The 23,226-nt window shown below is 39.3% G+C and overlaps 1 protein-coding gene across 4 annotated transcripts in view; it reads left to right on the top strand.

Moving 5' to 3' along the window:
* The window catches only part of INPP4B (inositol polyphosphate-4-phosphatase type II B), a 958,716-nt gene that overhangs the window by 537,139 nt on the left and 398,351 nt on the right, over window positions 1–23,226 (top strand). The window contains exon 1 of one of the 4 annotated variants that reach the window (XM_072621132.1): window positions 4,971–5,052. The exons of the other annotated variants lie outside the window; for them this stretch is intronic. The gene's annotated coding sequence lies outside the window, so the exon portion shown is untranslated. Of the gene's footprint in view, window positions 1–4,970; window positions 5,053–23,226 lie in introns of those variants that run through there. 4 annotated transcript variants of the gene reach the window in all.

The following is a 23,226-nucleotide window of genomic DNA, read 5'->3' as shown; positions in this document are numbered from 1 at the left end:
TCAAGGCCAGTTCAACTGTGCTGCAAAACATAGAGTCACATAGGGAAAAAAGTCATTGTCAGAGCAAAGAGCTGTTTAATGCACACCTCTTTGGGAGGAGAGAAAAGGAAAGAAAGAAAAGAAGTGGAAGGTTTTTTCCCCCAGACTTTTCAGATTTAAAGCAAAGACAAGAGCTTCCCTTCATTACACTTCTAAATGTTTCTTTTACTGTGAACTGATGGGGGCAGTCCTTTGTGATGGGACCAGGTTTGGGATTAAATGAATGAAAACATGTTTGAGGTGGTTTTTCAAAGAAATTAAAAGTGAAGACCCAGGGCTGGGGGGAATGAAAATATCCTAAGAAATCTAGAACTAAGGATGTAGGACCATAAATTTAGAGCTGAAAGAAAACTTCGAGGTGATCTAATCCAGCTACCTCATTTTACAGATGAGAAAACTGAGGCACTTAGAAGATTAGGTGACTTTGCTGAGATATAGGTAGTAGGCTCTAGAACAAGAATTCAAAGCCAGTTCCTTTGATTTTAAGTACAACATTCCTTGCAAGGAAGTCAGACTAAGATTGTTCACCAAGCACAACCCCAGAGACCATATCCTGTTCCATGGCTAAATGATGGGCACTTCCAGGCCTCTCAGCAGTCTTCCTTTTTTTTTTTATCACCTAAGCTAACAGCTAACATAGGAACCCTTAGACACATCCCCAAATCTGCCGTCCCTCTCTTTTCCTATGCAGTTATTGCTAAGGGATAAATAACACTAATAATTTTCCTTCTCTTTTAAATCTTTTTTTTATTATGATGATCTTGACAAATTACAATGAATGTTCCCCCAAGAAGGAATATGAAGGCATAAATCTGTAGTTCTTTGTTGGATGATGATGATGATAATTTACATTTAAAATTTAACATGGTAATTCTGACACTGCTCTGCTTGTCTGTGTCCCCTTCTGAAATTTCTTTTGTTGTCTTTTGTTTTTTATTGATGTTCTTTTCTTTCTTCTTTTATTTCTAGTATTATTAACTGTCCTCCACACTTCCCCTGAGTACGATCCTCTCAAAAAGTTAGCCCTTGAGTCAAACAAGTGCAGTCATTCAAAACAAGTTCATACATTGATCATGTCTAAAAATTGATCATTCTGTGCTTCTAGCCAGAAAGGCAGAAGGAGGGAAGCAGTCTTCTGGACTCATGATGGCTTACTGAATGATCATAGAGCTTAGGTCTTTCATGGTTGTCTTCCATTGCAAGTTGCAGCTGTTGTATGATTTGATCTCCCGCCTCCGCTCCCTTTACTCCAGTTCACAGAAGCTCTCCCCAGTTTCTCAGAATCAATCCTTTTCTTCATTTCTGATGGTGCAATAATATTTCACTATATTCATTTATCATAATTTGTTTGGCAGTTCTCCAGTTGATGGACACATATATTTTCTCTAGTTCTTTTTTTAAATAATATATGTTTTCACTTTTATCCAGTGAGATGATGGAGATGTCACTGGTCTTGGTCATTTGCTCACCCAATATGGTACTGGCATCTCATCTCCTATTTATGGCCCCTTTCACCTAATGTGGCTCCAAGGATTCCAGGGAGTACATGACTATAGCCTGACTCCCTGTTTATATGTAAGTTCTAGTTCTGTTTCCCAATTCTGTTCATATAGGATAGGACCAGGATCTGGTTTCAGAGCCTCAATGAATAGTTTGGACAGGCTTGTGAACCTCTCCCCTCCTCCTCTTCCTCCTTCTCTCCTTCCCCCCACGCCTTACATATACTTCCAGACCAAAGTGTCTTGCTGACATCAGGGTCATTTATGGGATGTGGGGATGCCTTTCCTGGCGTGGCTTCTCTACACATCTCCACCAGCTTCCATGTTTATCTGAGTTCTTACTGTATTTGCTGATATAGCTCTTCCTTCCAATTCTGCTCGCTCTCTCTCTCTCTCTCTCTCTCTCTCTCTCTCTCTGTCTGTCTCTCTCTCTCTCTGTCTCTCTGTCTCTGTCTCTGTCTCTCTCTCTGTCTCTGTCTCTCTCTCTGTTTCCATTTCTTCTTAAATATGATTTTAGATGGGATGAAGATGTCTACTTATGCTTATTTTTTAGTGTTCTGTACCATTGGTTTTTCTGAGGTCCTTTTTAGATATTTATTGGGGTTTATGAGAGAGAATTGGCCTTCTTTACATCACTTGCACTTACTGACTTAACTGCAACTCTGCCAGTCAGTCCTTTCCACATTCAGGATTCTTTCCTTCTCGCTCTTCTTACTGTACGGCAAGGCGTTGGAATTCAAGGCTGTATATAGGTTCAGAAAGGAATCCCAGTGGAAGCACAGTAGCCACTTCCACCCAGTTCCCACTCTGTCCCTGTGCCTGGAATGCACTCCTTCCATACCTCTGCCTCTTGGAACCCTAGGAATCCCTCAAAGTCCAGCAGAAGTGATGCCTCCTGTGGGAAGGCATGTTATTATTGTCTGTACATAACTGGGTACATGATGTGCTTCACGTGCCCCCTTCCCTTCATGTAATGGAGTCTCTTGGAGAGCAGGGATGATAGTGTTTTTGTCTTTCTAGTCCCATGAGATGTAATAAGGGCTAGTACATAGAGTATTGATCTTAAAGCCAGGAAGACCCAGGTTCAAGTCTAGCCTCTGACATTTACTGCCCATGTGACTTAATTTCTCAGTACTCTAGATTAGAAATTGCAGAGGATATATCAATCTGCATGGTTGATTTCCTCACTTGGGAATTTCTTAGACCAATCAGATTCATTCGCTATTCTGATTGCCAGCACCTCATAGCACTTTGTACATGGTAGGAACTTAATAAATGCTTATTGTATTATGTTGGATTTCCTCATTTTTACAAATGAGAGAGGTGGACTAGATGGCATCTATGGTCCCTTCAGGACAGTTAGGTAGTATAGTGGATAGAGTGTTGGAATTGGAGTCAGGAAGATCTGAGTTCAAATCTGACCTTAGGCACTTAGTAGCCATGTGACCCTGGGCAAGTCAGTTAACCCTGTTTGCCTCAGTTTCCTCATCTGCAAAATGAGCTGCAGAAGGAAATGGCAGACCACTCCAGTATCTTTGCGAGAAAACCCCAAATGGGGTCAAGAAAAGTCAGACACAACCGAAATGAAAACAACAAGAAGAAAAGTTCTCTTCACAATCTACATCTTTGAACCTATGAAAACCTAATTACAAATGTTATACTCTAGGGGTTCCAGGCCAGATGGATTCCTTACAAGCTAATTCTTCTCTTTTATTCCCTATTCACTAAAAATAAACCATCTGCTTCCAGATTCTCCCCTATCACATTATAAGCATCAGTGGAACTTCCAATAGCCAAGTTAAATTTGGGAGGGTAGTTAACCTTGTTGCCTCCCTTGAACAGTGCTGAATTCAGTGCTGGACTGGATAACATTTTGATGTAGTAGAAAAAGTACTGGGCCTCTGGAACCAAAAGACTTGAATTTGAGTCTCAGGTCTTTTTTAATTGGCTATATGTATTTTGGATAAGTCATTCTCCCTCATTAAGTCTCGATTTCCCCATCTTTAACATGAGAGGGTTGGACTAGATGCCTTTGAGGTCCCTTATAACTTTAATAATCTATGGTTCTATAATGATATCTCCCTGGGTTATGATAATGTACATTGAACATGATCAAAAATAGAAACCTTTCCAACTACCTGTCCCATATCAACCTCCCCCAAAAAACCAACCAAGGTTTCTCAGATGGAGCAGTTGCTACATTACATAGTTATAAAGGGAAACTCAGCCCATTAGGGAAATGAGAATCCATTCCTTTTCCCTTCAGATCAGGGAGACGTTTGGTTACTTTAGGCCAAATACCATGTATTTCATGTAACACGCTATGTTATGTTTGCTAAAGGCCCTGGAGAATTTATTAGGATGCTGCACTATCTTTGTTTGTGACTTCACTGCCTATAAGGGAAACAGGAGGTAGAGATTTTGAAGTTTGACTCTGTTTTGTAATTCCCTAAGATATTGAAAGAAAGGGTTCCTATTTAGCCTTGCGGCTACATTTGTACAATTCCCAATGGATTTGTGTGTGTGTGCGTGTGTGTGTGTGTGTGTGTGTGCGTGTGTGTGTGTGTGTGTGAAAAGTCATTTGTCAGACATTACTCTCACCTGTAGAAAGAAGGAGAGAACAAGTATTTCAATCTCTGGCCTTTGATAAGACAGGCATTTGTAGCTGACCTATCCTTCGTCCAGGCAACATGTCTGTGATTACATTTGTGTAGGTGGGTGTATGCAATCAGTATTCTTATTGATTCACATGCATTCTCATCTGTATTTTTACTTTTTCTTATTGCCTTTCACACTTTGCTAGAGGATGTCGTCTGGGTCGCTGTATTTTGGGCCAGGATTTTGTCTGTTTAATTTCCCCTGTTCAACAACATTTCTGCACAAATGCTTTATTCATTTAGCCATTCAACAAATAGGTTTTTTAAAATTATTATGATCTACCTGCAGTCATACGATAATAACTGGGGAGCACACCACATGGCAGAATACAGAGTCCTCTCTGAGTAGAAGTCTACGTTGTAATTTAGGAGACAAGGCAAAGATGTTTGAAATAATTAAGTCAACATACATGGTGCCAGAGTTGTGAGGAAGACTTAGTGAGTCTGGAGCAAGATGGCAGAGAGGAAGAGATGAGAAATTCTCTTGGGTACAACACAAGAGATGTGCTCTGGGTCACCATAAGGTTTCTGTGACCTTGGAGATCTGGTTCCTGCAAGGGAGACCTTGACAAACGGCGGGGTGGTATATGGCCACTGGTCAAAGAAAGCATATGGTGGGGTTGTTCTGTCAGTATCTTCTAAATTTCAACACTGGAGAAGAGTCTTGGTTACTCTGTCCTAGTTATGGCTCTTCAAGTATCACATTAATATGTGCTAAAATGAGTGTTTTTTTTTTCCTGGCTAGAACTGTGATTTCATCATTTTTAAGAAATCCCCCAAGAAGGAAATGAGGACTCCGTCTAACAATGCACGTTTGCACCTCACAGTCTTAGAGAATTAGTTGAGGTACTAAAAAGGTAAGGAACAATGTCTAAGGTCACCTGGTCAATATGTCAGCAATAGAAATCAAACCTAGATCTTCTTGACACCTAGACCAGACCTCTAACAACTACCTTCTTCTGCTTCTCAAAAATGATAGTTATAGTTAGTAAGTACTAGCAAGTTTAGAGAAGAGGGCTGTGAACTAACGGGTCAATGAATGGTTCATGGAAGATGAAAAGAATTTAAGTCATCTGAGCAGTGGGGGAAAGAAAGGTAGCTTAGGTAAGGAAAATACTGTGAATGAAGATATAGAATTGGGAATCCAATTCAACAGTTTACTATATGTAAGGCATTGTATTAGTATGGCATATTCATGGGACAGTGAAAAGGCTATGTATCTCTCATGGAATGAATGATTTGTGTTAGAAAGAATCATGAGAGATGAGACTAGACAGGTTGGATTGGACCAGGTTAATGAGAGCCTTGAAGAACTTTGGACTTCAACCTAGAGCAGGAGTTCTTACTCTTGGGGTTATGAATTTTTAAATGAAAAAAAAATTGATAAGTGTATTTCAATATATCTGGTTTCCTTTGTAATCCTATGAATTTTATTTTATTCATGTAAAAATATCATTCTGAAGAGGGATCTAAAGACTTTACCAGATTGCCAAAGGGTCTATGAAACAAGAAAGGGAAAGTTAAAAACCCCAGAGGGAAGTGACATAATGAAATTAGTGTTTTAGAAAGATCAATCTGCCAATGGTGGATAGGATGCAGTGGGGGAAATCAAAACAGTGGAGACTGTTGTAGTAATTTAGAAGTTCAATTTTAAGATGCTCGAAGGGGTAGTAGCACTCAGAACTGAGAGAAAGGCAAGAAAAAAACATAAAGTTGGGAGGGATAGTTCTTTTAGAAGGCACCATGCTGAGTATAGTTTTGGACAAATACAATTTGGTCAGTATCCTAATAATATTGTTGCGAGGTCAGGAGAAAATGAGGAAAGACCCTAATATTTTATCTGGACCCTTGCTGAAGAATTGATGAAAGACAAGAATACATTATCTACAACGCATAGGCTTAGATGAGCTAGGCTCTCCATAACTGGAGGGAGTACCTGCATTGGTGAAATCACAGGTCCATTGAGTATTTGCATATTGGGGTATATCGAAATAGAGATATCTTATAGTTGGAGAATAGGGAAACTTAGATGAGATAATGGTGCTGGAGTGGGGTTTGGGGGTTATCAGTCTAGAGTATGGTTAAATCACTTAATAATAGTCACAGGGACTTTGCTTACAGAGTTAGTTCAGCAAACATTACAGAAAAGTTTGTTACTGCTAGGATTTACTGATGTGAGCAAGTGCTTTTACTTAAGTCTTAGATTGTAAATTTTCTTTCTAAAGAGTTCTCTGACCAAGCTCTGGTTTTGTCAATGTGAACTGGTCCAAGCTGCATTCCACAGTTCAGTCTATTCTCCACTCAAAAGAATTAATTACTTGATTAATTAATCTTCAAACACAGATTTGACCATACCACATTCCATTTCCATTCAGTGAACTCCAGTGGTTCCTGATCATTTCTAGTATCAAAGACAAAATCCCCTCTTTTTCATTCAAACCCCTTTAGAACCTAGTCCTCTCCTGTTTTTCTAGTCATCTTTGCTGCCTCTTGCCCCACCACTGGATCTCTGTGATCTGGTCACACTGGCCTCATTGCTTTTTCTTGAACAAAGTACTCTATCTCCCAACTTCTCTATTTCCGCTATTTCAGGAATTCTCCCCTTCCTCAACTCTGCTTCCTGGCATCCTTCAAATCCCAGCTAAAATCCCACCTTCTAAAGGAAGCCTTTGATGATTTGCCTCAACCATAGTGCCTTCCTTCTGAGACTGCCTCAAAACAGACACACACACATATGCATATATGTATGTATGTGAGTACATACATATGCATACACATATATGCATACACAGGTATATATGTATGTATATGTATGTATATATAGTATATGTGTATTGTATACACAGAGAGGATGTTTATGTGCAAGCGTGTATGTGTACATCTATATATCTATCTCTATACATATATATAGAGAGAGAATAAATTTATAGTGGTTTGAATGTTGTCTCTGCCACTAAATTGTGAACTGGACAGCAGGGGCAGCTATTTGCCTTTCTTTGTATCTCTAGTAGTTAGCACAGTACCTGGAACATAGTAGGTACTTAAGAAATGCTTATTGACTGACTTGATCTATAGGGACAAGCCTTCATTTTGACTTAAATTGTAGAAGAAAGAGCAGTGACCTGGATTCACTGGGTCCTAGAGATTAAGCACTATGGTATCATGGATGAAACAGTGGACTTGGAGTTTGTAAGAATTGAGTGTGAATCCTGCCTCATGCACTAGATGGTATGATCCTGGGAACAATGTCTCTGTGCCTCAGCTTCCTCCTCTGTAAAATGAGGTAGGTCAACTTGATGGCTGCTAAGTTTCCTTCCAGCTCTAAATCTATAATCCTGTGAACTCATAGCATGGGCATTTACTTGATTGATTTTCAGAGGTGGACCAGCTCTATGTAAACAATGCCTCACGTACTGAAAGCCAAGTCTTTTTTATGTTATGATGAAACTAGGAGATGGAAAATGTCCATAGATAGTGGAGTTGCCTTGCTCCTCCCCTCATTCAGAATACTCAGTCCTAAATCTTCTCATCCCTGGATTGAGTTCTATGGTTTGACACGGCTTTCTACTTTTCTTTAAAACCCAGGTTCAAATAGTAAAGATAAACATATAATAGAAATTACTACTTCTTCAGTCCATAGACTAGATCCAGACCACAGTGGGATAATCCAAATGCCACCACCCATTTACAGTTGTTAAGTGTGGGGTTATATTTCTAAGCCTACTTTTAATATAAGGAATGTAAGATTCATAGTCCAACGACTTAAATTCTTTAATTCTTACACTTCCATTAGATTGCTATCTTTATATATTAAGTAGAGCTGTTCCCCCACACACATATACACATATATGTATACATACACACATACATACCTATACACACACAAAAATATATCTATACACACATGTATACATATTTATACATATATACACACTCACAAAGACACATATGCATATATACACATCTATACCTATACACACATAAAAATACATATCTCTATACATATACATACATACACGCATACATACATACCTACCTATATCTAGGTCATTCTCCAGAAACCACCTTTTAAAATTGATATGTAAAGCCTAGAGTTGAGAATTTGGGTTTGGGGCTTGTGATTTATGATTTAAACAACCCAGACTTTCAGATTTACAATGCACTCAGATAAACTTAGAAGAATCAGGAAATGTTTTTACCATGTGAAACCTAATTGAATTTTCTGGCCTCCAGATGAAACTAAAGATAATTTACAAATAAATCCAGAAATAACCCTTGAAAACCAAATTATACATTTAAAATAATGATTTGGAGAATTATACATTTAAGAACCAAACTGTTGTTGAAAGTTAATCACTGAAAAAGGATTGGAGCTTTAGCTATTCAGGTGAATTAACAGGATTTGAAAAATCAACTCATTGAATTTCACAGTATAAAATCAAAAAAATCAGGATTTTAGTGACATCTTTCCTCCATCTCTGGTTCACTATAGTGTGACTGTTCACAACTACCTCATAGTGTAAGAAGAAGATGTTGTGTTCATCCTTTGTTGCCGAAGAACACCATGCCATCAGAGAAATGATGACAGGACTTGCACTTGCCTTTGTCTTGAGTGAGGGAGGGCTGGGCAGGTCACCAGCCTCACTTTTCCTCCAGAGCCATCTGGATCCAGTGACCAGATATTCATCAGCATGACTTGAGAAGGTCCAGGATGCAATGGGAGACCTTGGCTTTTTAGGCTAAGGTCTTTTCAGATACTCACTTAAAATGAGGTAATGCTTATTCTGTGAATAGACCTCTTTAAAACATAGTCAGAGAGATGGCCCCTTTAAACAGAAAATCAATCAATCAATCACCCAGGAGGGGCGGAAGCCTCAGAGCTGTTGTTTTGAAGAGAAACAGTTACTATTGACATTCACTTCAAGCCAGGAAGGTCCAAAAACCAGCCACTGAGTGGAGTTTGGGCAGGGAACCATTGTTGTTCAATCTACGGGCTTCAGAGTGCACTGGGCCATGGCAGACCTGAAAGGCCATCTGGTCCAACTCCTTTGTCTTACAGGTGAATTCTCTGAGAGCCTTATGGAGGTGAAATCCCTTGTCAAAGGCTGTCCAGGCAGTAAGTGGCAGAGCTGAGATTTCAACTCAAATTCCTTGACTCTTTGTCCATTTCTTTTACTACAACACCATAGGAAGCCAATACTAAAAAGAAAAAAAATGAGAGATGCGAGATGTCATCTAGTCCAGTAATGTCAAATCCAATAGAAATAGATCTCTTCAGCCTGCATGTTGGCTTAGAAAACCAAAAATTAATATTATCTATGTTGTGTTGTATTTTTATTTATTTTGTTAAACGTTTCCAAATTAGAAGTTGGGTGTGGAGTCAGGAAGGCCTGAGTTCAAAAATCTGCCCTCAGACACTAGCTGTGTGACCCTAAGCAAGTCATTTAATTATGTTTACCTCAGTTTCCTCATCTTTAAAAAGGGCTGAAGAAGGAAATGGCTTTCCATTCTGGTATCTTTGCCAGTAAAATCCCAAATGGGGTCACAAAGAGTTGGGCATGACTGAACCATCCTTAAATCTTTCACCTCAAGTTATAACTATCTTTTTGTGATGGGGAAAATATATTTTTTAACAATATTGTGGAATGAATGTGATGCTATGGTATGATCTGTCTAATCAGAGACAAGGTCAGTAAAAAATTACCCCGAGTAAGTGGGACATAATGCACGACTTTGGTTAGCCTTAGGATGCCCAAGAAGAGAAATGCTGTGAATGTTGGATATTCTCTTGGAATTGACAGTGATGGATGGTCTCTGATGATCTCTGACAGTCCCTGATGATCCCTTAGAGCTCTCTGCATTGCTAAGCTTTGGCAGTGTTTGCAATGGGCTTGCATCAATCTTGTTATGAAGTTACCTGAAGTGACATTTATGGTGAATGCATTTTATATTTGGATGGAGGTGACGTTCCATCTAAAATAGGGCCTGCTCAGGTCAAGGGGAACCTAGGTAGATTATTCTTTTTATTGAGCCTAAGTTTGGGTGTGAAGGTAGCAATCTGGAAACCACAGGCACAGGTGAGTGATTGGGCAGCCACCGTATCTTTGAATCTCCCCTTTCTGTGTCTGTGTGTGTGTGTGTGTGTGTGTGTGTGTGTGTGTGTGCGCGTGCGCGTGCATGCGTGCATGTGTGTGTGCGTGTTATTCGTGCTAATCATCTCTGCAAAAGTGCTGAAATACAATTTCATTTTAACCACCAAGCCATCCCCTTCTTCTTTTTAAAACCTTCTCTCCTATCTCATCTCAACTGATTTTGGACCAGTGCTTGCTTTCAGGTTTCCGTAAGCCTATTAATTAGACTGTAGAAATAGTCAAATCCACAGTGAGTTACCCGAATGTCTGTCTGGGCCTTTGCTAAAAGCAGTCCTCCATACTTTGTTGACAGCTACAGAACTGGTGTGGGTTAGTGTAGGGAGCCCTGTGGTTGAAGTCAAGAGACCTGGATTAGAGTCAGAGAGCAGCTTGCTCACCACTCTGTGGCTTACTCTTTCTTTCTTAGAGCTTTGTTCTGTAAAATGGAAAGAAATAGAGTGTTTGCTTCTACCTAGCTTGTTGAGATGTTTGAAGACAAGTGGCATGGCAGGGACACTTTCCCTTTTTACATGACCTGCCACTTTCCTGACATATAGTAAGTACTTAATAAATACTTGATTGGCTGGCTATCCAAGGAAAACCTTGGTAAAATAGACACTTGTTGAGTTAAGTAACAGGCACTGACCTTAGTCAATTTTCCATAAGCTGGAAAAGGAAGTCCACAGTATTGTATCTGACTTGGCTAGGATTCTGGATGTCTGTTACAGTTTCATTAGATGCCAGATGTGTAATATAGTCTAATTCAGTTAACTTTGTCTAAAGTTCCTTATCTATGAAATGGTGATAATATTTGCCCTACGTGCTGTACTTCCTTCCTCCTCCACTTCCTGGGTTGATGTGAGAATTAAATTAAATCCAACAAATGTTAAGTGCCTGCTATCTAAACAGCACTATGCTAGAGTTTGGGAATGCTAAGATGAAAAATGGTGCAGTTTCACATTCAAGGAGCAGACATTCTATTGGGAGAAGAGGAGGGATATACTGTGCTTGCAAATTAGTGTAGCATAAAATAATTTGAGAGAGGAGTAATAGGGAAGGCTTTACACAGGATGGGGCTTTGGAGCCAGCCTGGAACGAAGGAAAGTTTTCTGAGAGGGGGAGCTGTGTAAATGTATGGAGTCAGGAGATGAAATAATGAGGGAACAGCCAATTCAGTCTGACTAGAAAGTACAGTTTGTGAAAGGTAGTCATGAAATAGGTAGAGAAGGCTTGTAAATGGCAGACTAGGAAATGTTTATGTTTTTCTAGGAGCAATGGTGAGACTTGGACCTTGAGAAGAATGCTTTTGGTATTAAAGAAGAAAACAAGGCTAAAAATTGTGTTTATGTGTAATTAGAAAAAAATAAAATATAAAAATCAGTACAAAAGAAGAAAACACTGTAACTGCTCCTTGAGTCAGGTACAGATGATGTAGATGGCTTGTGAGGGCCTTTGCAAGTTGGAGAGTCTAGGATACTCTGCCTATCAGCTCTATGCTACTTATCACTGATCCAGTTGGTGTGAGCTGTCAATGGGAAAAACACCTAGCAAATAGCCAGTGAGCTTAGAGTTAGAAGATTTGAGTTTGAGTTCAACATTTACTTTATAACTGTGGCAAGTCACATAATTCCTCTGATCTCTCAGTTTCCTCTACTGTAAAGTAGGGATAATACTTATATTACCTTTTGTGCTGAGTTGTTGTAAGGAAAACAATTCTGAGAAGTAACCTCCACAAAGTGTTTTATAAATTATAAATGTAAATTGTTGATATTATCACCTACATCTGAGATCTGTCCCAAGGAATCTGATTAAGTGCTGTGCAAGTTGGTAAAGAACGTAGCACTATAGGAGAGCTGGGTCTCCAGACTCCCAAGTGTCCTGCCTTCCACTCAAGCTTTCAACTGTGTTCTCTAGGTGCTGGACATGGAATATGATCAGTAAGTCAATGAGCCCTCATTGATTAACAGGTTCTGTATTAGGGATTGAAGGCCTATGATAGACCTAGAAATCTATTTGTGTGCTTAATACTGTAGAAAAACAATAATAACGTATTTATTTTGTATTGTAAGAGGTTTCTCTTTCAAAAGAAGTATACTTACAGAGAGGCATCCTGGTATAATATTTTTTAAAATGTGTGTGTGTGTAGAGGGATTTGTGACAAATTTTCAGTATATATTTCATTAAATACTTCCCAAATATATGTTAAAAAAAGTTTTATCATTCATTTTTTAAAATTTGAGTTTCAAATTCTCTCCCTCCCTTTCCCTCTCCTTGAGGAAGCAAACAATTTGATATTAATTATACCTGTAAAGGCATGCAAAGCATATTTCTGTATTATCCATTTTGCAAAAGAAAACAGATTAAAACCCCCCCAAGAAAAATAAAGTAAAAGTATGTTTCAATCTGCATTGAGAGGTCATCAGTTTTCTTTTTCTTTTTTACTTTTTTTATTAAATTGTTTTGTTTTCAGTGTTCTACAATCACTTGCATATATCTAATTTTTTCCCCTCTCTCCCCACTTCCTCCCTGAGACAGCGTACAATCTTATATAGGTTCTACACCTACATTCAAGGTCATCAGTTTTCTCCCTGGAGGTGGGCAGCAGTTTTCGTCTTGGATCCTTTGAAATTGGCTTGATCCTTGTATTGATCAGAGTAGCTAAGTCTTTCACAGTTGATCATCATTACAGGATTGCTATTACACACTGTGTATAATGTTCTTCCTACTTGCTCTGCTTACTTCACTTTTCATGAATTCACTTAAGTCTTCCCAGGTGAAAAAACATATAATTTTAGAATCAGAGGATTTGAGGCATAGGTCTGCCGCTGAACTAGTGAGCAAGCATTCATTAAGCACCTACTCTGTCCTAGAAATCATGCTAAGTGCTGGGGAGACAAAGAACATAAAAACACTGCCTGTCTCCAAGGAACTTATCATCTAACGGGAACAGTGATGTGCGGGTAACTGAGAAAGAGTCTCAGAGATAGCCTTGCCCAATCCCTTCATTTTGTAGATGGAAAATTGAGGCTCATGGAGTTTTAATAGCTTGACCAAGGTCACACAGATTTTAAACTTCAAGGAAAGCACTCAGACTGAGATGGTCTGCTTTTAGATGTGGGTCTCTTTCCCTTGTACATCATTGCCTCCCTACTTGGTTGTGTGACACTGGGTAGGTCACCTTTCCTCGAGCTGCATTTTCCTCAACTGTAAAAAAGGTATAATCATATTTAAATCAGCTTTCTCTCCCTCTCCCTTCCTCCTTCCATTTTGCTCTCCTTCTCCCTCCCTACTCCCCTCTCTCTCTCTTGCTCTCTCTTGATCTCTCTCTCTTCCTCCCTCCCTTTCTCTCTCTCTTTCCCTCTCCTCTGTGTATGTCTGAGGGACAAAAGTGTTTTATTACCTTTAAACTGCTATAGAAAAATGAATAGTACAATATACATAGAAAGTAAACTCCTCAAGGCTAAGGGTAATTTTGAGTTGGTGTTTAGACTCAGCTCTAGCATAGTGCTTTGTGTACAGTAGGTATTTAATAAATGCTTCATGAATTGATTTGAAGGAAAATTAAAGCATGATTGTTATTATATCAGAAATCCTGCAGTTTTTAATTTTTTTTCTCTTTCCTCTCCTTATTTTGACACCAGAGGATCATGGAATCCTAGGATGATACATGGAGAACTTGGAGGGCATTAGAAGCCATCCAGTTCATTCCCTTTCCCTTTCCAGAGAAGGACTAACAGTTAGAGAAGGGTTTAAGGGTCTTGGAGACAGAGAGGGAAGGAAGGAAAGTGAATCCATCCTACATTTACCAGCATATTTTTACGTTTGTTTCTTCTCTTTCACTTTCTTCCTGACGTTCCTCCAGCCAACTTTCAAAGAAAGTCTTTTGGAGGGTGTCTGCACAAGTGTGTTTGATCTTGATTGGGCTTGGAGGCCAGGGTTTCCAGTTGTCCTCCAAAGGAATTCCCGTAATTTGCAGAAACACAAAGACTTCTTTAGAAATGCATTCACTCTGCAGACAGCAGGAAAAAACATACTATTTGGCTAGTCAGGCCAAGGAAGCCTGTGTCTGGAAAATTCTGCTGAGTTCTTCCCCTCCTCCCTCCGAAGATGGCTGGTGTTACATTTTTTTCAATAGTATTCGTGGTGATTTTTTCCCCCACACACAAGGGATATTTGACATTCGCAAAAGGCATACCAAGTGGAAAGTCTCGTTTGCAGTTTTCCCTTTTGCTTCTGGGATTCATTTTGCAAACGGAATAGGAAGTGATTTTCTCATAAATGAAGTTTTAATGAGGCTCAGGTGGGTTCTCACTCATAGCCACTCATGTCTGGCATTGTCATCATAGTCACTAGCCCCATGATAGAGGCAGTGTGGGATAGAATATAGCAACTGAGCCTTGGAGACAGGAAGAACTAGGTTCCAGCCCCACCTCTGATTCATCCTGGCTCTGTGACTTAGCCTCTCAGTGCTCTGCAAAACTTTCTAGACAGAGTGGATTACTAGACTTGGCCTTGTAATCAGAATGGCAGGCTTCAAATCTAACCTCTACTGATTATAAGTTATGTGATTATAAACAAGTAACTACAAGTTTCTGACTTACTGGCTCCATATCTATGAAACAGAAAGGATGATATCTTGCTAGGACTAGAGGCCTGTGTGGGCTACCCGAGTCTTCTTACCTCACCTCCGAGGTCTTCGGTTGGCCAAAACCGGATGCTCATATGAGAGAAAGGACGTTCCAGAGTCGAACAAGGGTTGAGCTTTATTTCAGGGTCTAGTTACAAGTGCAGGGGGGTCTTCCTTAGGAGGAAGAGGGGGAGATTTCCTAAAGAGGCTAAGATCTTAAGGGATTGGAAGTAGAAGTACAAGCGGGGAGAGAGGGGGAGGGGAGAGAGGAAAGAAGAAAGCGGAGCCTACTGTCCTCTTGGCTCCTCACGTGCTAAGCAAGCTTTCAGGCTTCCTCAATCCTACTTAACCTTCAGCCACACAGTTTGCATCTCAATACCGTGCTGTTAGATAACAATAGTGTGCCCAGATCCGGGACCATCTCGAGGGCGGGGAGATCTCTCTCCCATCACGTTTCTCACGGGAAGAGGCGGAATTACTCGAGATAGCTCGGTTCACCTCGATTCCCTGCCGTTTCCTGGGAGGGTCTCGTGAGAGCTCTAAGATTTAGAAGCTCCCACCTTTACCCGCCCGAGACTGTCCACACGGAATTGAGCTTCCAATCCCAACAATATCTGTACATTATTACCTAACAGGATTGTACAAAGGGATTGCATTCTTTTAACTTTATGTCAGAGGCCCACAAATGATGACCTGGAGGTCAAATCTGGCCTGCCATCTGTTTTTGTAAGGCCTTAGCTTTTACATTTTTAAATAAATTTATTCGAAATATTTATTTGAAATTTTAATAATTTTATAATTTCATAATATAATGACACAATATATTATGTCATTATACATAGTTATATTCTACAATTATAGTTATATTAATAATAATTTAGAAACAAATTCTTGTATTTTAAAATAGATTTATTTCAAACATCAATATTTTAGCTCATAATCCATACAAAAATAGGGATCTGGCCAGATTTGGCTAATGGGTCAGAGTTTACTGATTCCTACTGGATATAAATGGCATTTATTGCTGTCCTAATAAGTTTTTCCCTCTCCCATTTGTAAGCGACATCAGTTGTATACGAAGCATTTTTACTTACATTATCTAGTGTGAATTCACACAGTGACCTAGTAAAACAAATAGTAGAGGTATTACACTGATTTTATAGATGAAAAGCCTGAGACTAAGAATGGTCCAGTAATTTGCTCAAGATCATACACCACTCAGTAAATGAAACAGGCAGGAAGACTATGAGAACCTTCTGATTCCTGTTTTATCAGAAATATTTCCTCAACCTCAGTGACTGATACATGGCAGGTGATGAAGAAATGCTTTTTCATTGAATGATTGCCTACGGATATTTTTCCATAATACAGGAGCACATTTATTAGAGGAACAGAACAGAGAAATTTCCTGTCCAGAAGTTAGGTAGCCCTGGTTACACCACTATGAGAACTTCTCAGCTCCTTCATTATAGCTGGCTCAACTAGATCATCCCTGAGGCCCTTGTTCCCTCCAGCACTGCATCTCCCATCTGTTTTGCCTTTGCCTTGGCTGCTGCCTACCCATTCCTGGAATGTTCTCTCTTCTCATCCCTACCTGTTGGGAACCTTAACATCCTTCAAGACTCAGCTTATGTGCCACCTCCTAAAGGAAGTCTTTCTGGATCCCTCAAGTTGTTAACTAATTAATCCTAATTAACTAATCTTAATCCTCAAATACATCCATGAAGCATATTTGGTAAGACAGATTTTCTTTAGCTGTGCAAAAGGAATATCAGGATCATTTTCCACCAGTAGTGGAAAAATAGAATTTTATTCTCTTTCTCTACAAAAGCCTTCTTCTGATGCATCCTTATATCATGGAAGTGATCCTAACTTCTAGAACTTTAGGAATACAAGTTCTATCAAGCAGAAAAGAGGCCTCGTGGATCCTGATGCCAGATGTCTGCCATCCAAAGAACAAAGTGACCAAATACAGAGAAGGTCATCAACAATTGATTGACCACTAATGGATTTTTAAAAAATATTTATGATTTTTACATCATTTACATTTCAGAATGTTTTGGGCCATGATAACACTACATTGTTAGCGCCTTAAGCCTGAGGCTGTATCATGTGCTGTTGGGTTTTGCAGTGAATCCAATAGTCTCTGATATCGCATGAGCATCAAAGTACTTCATTGGTGCCTCCTCCATCTAAGGAACTGGGAAGTGCTCATCGATCTTTCTCTGGAAGACCTCTGATCAGGAGGGATTCATTCATTACCTCCGAAGGAAACTTATTCCACTTTCAGAAAGGCTGAATGGTTAGAAAGTCGCTTTTCTTACATCAAGATATATTTACTCTTCTTAATAGTGAGGGAATAATAATATTGGTGAAGACTGAAGCTAGAGCTGGGAGGGATCTCAGGGGTTAAGATGAGGGAATGAGACCCAGAAAAGAAAACAGTTTCTCAGGGTCAGTGGAAAGCAAGAGATTTGAACCTAGGTCCTCCACTTTCAAATTCAGCTCTCTTTGCATTAAACCACACCAAATTATTTGCTTAGGGTTATATAGCCCGTAAGTATCAAAGGCAGGACTCAAACTCAGGTCTATCTGGTTGCAGGCTCAGCACTCAAAACAACCACATCACATATATACACATATACACATGTATGTGTCTAAATATATATAAATGTATATATTTATATCTATGTATATATCTATATTTGTATGTATATATCTATCTCTCTCTCTCTCTCTCTCTATATATATATATATATAGAGAGAGAGAGAGAGAGAGAGAGAGACAGAGACAGAGACAGAGACAGAGAGAGATGTATGTATGCATATATGTACTTCTGGGACAGTTAGAGTGCTGGGCCTGGATCCAGGAAGATTCCTCTTCCTGAGTTCAAATCCAGCCTCAGATGCTTATTAGCTATATGACCCCGGGCAAGTCCTTTAACCCTGTTTACCTCAGTTTCCTCATCTGTGAAATGAGCTGGAGAAGGAAATGGCAAAGCATTCCATTGTCTGCCAAGAAAACTCCAAATGGGTCATGAAGAGTCAGATATGAATGGAAAATCACTCAAAAACAAAAACATGTATTTATAGATGTGTATGTACATACATCATTGTAGAAACAATATGCATACAAAATCACATATTAATTACTTAAGGGTTTGAAATGACCTCAGGTAGTTCACTATTTTCCTTCCTTCAGGCCTGTTGGTCAAGTCTGTCAGACTCATGATTGATGTCTTTCCTCCTGTAGCTTCTCTCCTCTTAGAACCATGGAGGTGATTTTGATAGAGGTGATATTTCAAAGGTTCCTCTCACATGACAACCTTTGTGCTGACCTGAATGGCTGTAAAAGTGCCTTCAGTCCTTCCCTGAATGGAAGGTCCTCTATGGCCTTATTATTGATGACAATGCTCTTTTCATGACTATTTTGACAATGCTACTTTCAGGAAGAGAGCCCGGCTTACTTAAGCATGAAATTGTTGGTTCTTATATTTTTAACTACAGCAGAAATTAAAGAGTGTGAAGTGTGTGGTTCCTGGGGTGATGACTCAGTGAGAATTCCTTTATTTGATGTGACATTCAGATACAGTCATTCAGAGTTTCTTATTTTTTTTTTTTAAAGCAAAACCAAATGTTTTCACAAATAGCATTTTGATGCTGTTTCAAGAGGATGCAAGGTTAATTAAGGCTAAATTATCCTGGGCCTGGCCCAAAGCGCTACTGCTTTCTATAATCAGTAGTGTGTGTGTGTGTGTGTGTGTGTGTGTGTGTGTGTGTGTGTGTGTGTGTGTGTGTGTGTGTGTGCATGTTTTGATGTCAGATCTTAAAGCATAATGAGCAAGATTCTCTGCAGTTACTGCTTAGGGAGGATCATTAACTGTCGAGGCCCTGTGGGATCGTTTAGTACATTACTCCATGAGAATAAATTTTCCTTCCTATTGGTCTAACTTACTACCCAGCAGGAGTTTGGGCAGCTAGGAAAATTAGAGTCCATAATAATCTTTCCTCATCTTCCTTTTTAATATTTGGAAATAAACTCACTGATCTTTCTTCATCCATATCACTCTCAGTAATTCTCAAGAGAAAAGAAAGCAGCTTTGCCCAAGGATGCTTTTTATAAGATTGAAGATAATGCCAGTGAAGAGGGTTTTTTTTTTTTTTCAGAAGCGTTGGCCAACTTGATGGGTTTTATAGATTGGAGTACTGTGTAGATCCCAAGAGTGAATGCAGAGCTCTATGGGATGTCTAGCAGCCTCAAATTCTTTTTACATTTTCATGGCTGTGAAGAGAAAGGGGTTTGTTTGATGGAGGTATACATAAGGGCTGGCACTACCATCACCCAGCCCAGATCTCTTGTCAGACATGGTGCTTCTGATAGATTGACTTTCTGCATCAGCAACTCTTAAGCATTTCTTTGTGTCAAGCACTCCTTTGGCAGGCTGGTGAAGCCTATGGACCCCTTCTCAATGCATAGGACAAAATATTGAGGATCACAAAGGAAATCAGTTATATTAAAATGTAGTTATAAAAATATATTTTTAATTTTAAATTAAAATAAAAAAATTATTGGACCTAGGAACCCCTTTCGACCCACCTAAAATAAGACAGACTAAATATTGGCCCAGGTTAACTGAGTAAAACCCAAACTGTGAAGAACAGACAACCATAATGAAGATCTTGACTATTTAAAAAAGTGGCTAATGGTAGCTAGTTAAACAGCTAAATGGGGTAGAGGTTTTAAAGTGAAACAGGGAAATTTTTTTTTCCTGAACAGCCTAAAAACACTGGAAAAATAATATCTGTTGTGTGTTTCATATTGGTGAAGGTAAGACAGCCACATACATATCAGCCTTCCACAGCAGCAGCCTCTTACTCTCCCCATTGATCTGGCAGAGGAGGGGAATGAAATCACTCTTTCCTCCAGCGGGAGAACTCTTGGGGGAGCAGGCACTTGCTTTAGTTGGCATGTGGGGATTCTGGAGACAGATAAGACCCAGCTTTGGTGACAGTGTGTGAAGATGGGAAGGGGGATTTTCTCAGCCTGTAGATGTTGTTCAAGTGTTTACGTAGGCGTTCTGACAGTTTATGTGGATGAGGGGGGAAAAGTAACAACATGCTTGGGTTGAGGACTCCTAGCTTCCTACAGGGAATCAGGGAAGCCATGTGATGTTGGAGGGTGACTTGGAGTCAGGAGGCCTGGGTTCTGGTTCTCCCACTTAGTAGCCATAGGACCTTGGGCAATTCACTAGACCTCTCTGATCCTGATCCACAAAATGGTAAAAAAAAAAAAAAAAAGTCAAAAACAGAAACAATCTAAACAAAAAACACCTGTTCTATCTGATTCAAAGGGTTGCTGTAAGTTATATGAAAATCAAATAATAAAACATATAATAAAATAGGAGCCAAGGATGTGACACTTATAATTTCATTGCTTTGGGACCTCCTGCACAAGGTAACTCACTATAGCGGGGTGAGAATAGCACTTTCTCTTGCACTTGTCTTGGAGAGTTTCCTCAGGCACTAAGAGGTTAAGGGACTTGCCCAGGGTTACCCAACTAATGCTTTTCAGAGGCAGACCCTGAACCCTAGTTCTTCTTGGTTCTGTCATCTATCTGTCCATTCAGCCACCCTACCTCTACTGTACGTGATAGTTCTACGTAAATGAAAGTTATTATCCCAACACTGAGGTAATGTTGCTCCAGACCATTTGACCTCTATCTTTCTTGTGGTGAAAAAGAATGACTTGATTTCTTTATAACACAATATATTTTGAGTCTGGAGGACATAGAGAGAAAGTTTTCCATTAGAAGCAAAGTTGGAGCAAGTATGTGCAAGTGAAGTTGAGATGTTTTCTGTTAATATTTGTGTTAATAATAATAACATTTATGTATCCCTTATTTTGTAAAATGCATTGCATGTATTTTCTCATTTGAACCTTATAAGAACTCAAAAAGGCAGTTATTATAGTTATGATTACCCCAACTACATAGGTAAGGGAACTGAGGCTCAGAGAGATTGTGATGTCTCCATGATCATACTAATAGTAAGCATGGACGGTAGAATTAGAACCCAAGTCTTTCTACAACTCGTTAAACTATATCACTTTGGTTCATCAATGCTAGAGGGCCATGGAATATGATTTCTGAATCCCTAGATGAATAAGATGTAATTTTGAAATTGACTGGTTGGGGGCTGTTGTAGCATGAATGCAGATAGAAGAAGCAAATATGTTGGTAATAAAATATATTCTTTAATTAAAAATAAAAGCCAAGATACCAGGATGATTATAGAGGAAGTCATTTTTGTTAATCTTACAAATATTTTCCCCTCATTTTCTGTCATTATTATGTACTGAATTTATTTAAGTAGAATTTATTTAAGTTGTGAATTTGACATTCTCAAATAGCTACTTGCGGACTTTCTTCCTTTTTTACACCACTCCAGTCACCAGAAAGAAACCTTAAATCTAATAGAAAACATCGTCTCTTCCATGAGCTTCTTCATGCCCCATGTCACACTGCTGGCTGGTCCTTTGTTTAATATTGTGTGGGAATGGGGCGGTAGGAAGTTCACATGAGTATCTTAATGTCTGGGTTGTTATTTTAGGGACATTAACTTTAGGAAATGGGGACATTAAATTAAAACAACATTAGCCTTGCTAATGCTTGGTTGGGTTTTCCCAAGTTGAGCCACTAGGATTTTCTTTCCCCTTTTGGGACATTTCTCTAACCATGCTCTGCTTCTCCACTCCAGTGTGTTAAGCAGGAGCACAGTATCTTACGTTGGTACCAGCTACAGTTTTTACTTTGTGGTTGTTCAGTCATTCAGTTGTGTCCAGCTCTTCAGGATCCCATGGCCAGTACTGTTCATGAGATTTTCTTGGCAAAGATAGTGAAATGATTTCTTATTTCCTTCTCCACTTCATTTACAGATGAGAAAAGTGAGGCAAACAGACTTGTCTAGGGACATACAGCTAGTAAGTGTCTTTCTGACTCCAGGCCTGGCGTTCTAGCCATTGAGCCACTGAGCTGCCTGACTATATAATAATAATGGGCATTCTGAGAGTACGTTCCTCCAGTGACCTCAGGAGTTTATGCTATTTTAGGAGCACAGACGAATTTTGCTCCCCTATGGCCAATTTGATTGCTGTTCCTTAATAGTTCATTGAAGGGTTGAAAGCCATGTATGGTCAATCAGTAATGCAGCAACTATGGGGTGCTCTGTACTCTGTAGGCCACATTGTAGAAGGAAAGAAGGAAGAAAAGAGGGTGGAGATGAGGAAGAAAGATGAAGCAAGAGGAGAAAGAAAGAAAACAATAAAGAGGAAAACATTGCTCCTCCCCTCCAGGAAGTCAGAGGTCCTAGAATCACAGATTTAGAGCTGGGAGGAAACTTAAAGGTCACTTAGTCCAGCCTCCTCATTTTACAGATGAGGAGTGTGTACATATTCATAAAGGCATGTCGTTATTCAATCTACACTAAGGATATAACACTAAGAAAAAAACCCTAAAGATTTGCTTCATTAATGTAAAAACTTGAGCTTTGATCTAAAATTTGAGGGCTTTGCCAGTTCCATTTTCCTTGACTACGTTCCTTGTGTGATCTCCTGAGGTAAGATGGAGGATTAGACTTTATGTTGTGGAGAACCTCAGATATACATCTGGCAAAACAGTCTTGAAAGTGGCTATTATATTTTCCCGTAATTACTGTGATTCCATTTTGAAGAAGAAAAAAGAATATTTTCTGTTATCTTCACTTCAACACATTTGCATCTCTGGTTTTCCTTTTTCTTAAAAAAATAATGTTCATTTTTTTATTGTACCACATTCTCAAATATTCACATGGTTTGTTATCTCAATAATGAGAATATACTCTGTGATAATTCAGTTTACAGTCTTTCTGCCTTCCAGTCCTCTGGGCCTCACCATCATTTATTTGCTCTTTGTATACTTTGACCCATTCCTTGTAACAAAGGAAGTAAGTAAATGTAATACCCACCTTGCTCCCCCTAAAAAAAAGGAGGCGATGTGGTATGGTGGATACAGCTCTGACCCCGAAGTAATGAGGATTTGAATTCAAATCCAGTATCAATGACTAACTGCTTTGTGATCCTGCACAAGTCACTTAACCCTATTTGCCTCAATTTCCTCATCTATAAAATGAGCTGAAGAAGGAAATGGCAAACCACTCCAGCATCCTTGCCAAGAAAACCCCAAATAGGGTCACAAAGAGTCAGATACAACTAAACCTCAACACACACACACACAAAA

Source organism: Notamacropus eugenii, chromosome 6 (genome assembly GCF_028372415.1).
Source record: "Notamacropus eugenii isolate mMacEug1 chromosome 6, mMacEug1.pri_v2, whole genome shotgun sequence".
NCBI classification, from domain to species: domain Eukaryota; kingdom Metazoa; phylum Chordata; class Mammalia; order Diprotodontia; family Macropodidae; genus Notamacropus; species Notamacropus eugenii.
The sequence above is the reverse complement of the archived record's forward strand: the minus strand, read 5'-3'. Positions and strand labels throughout refer to the sequence as shown.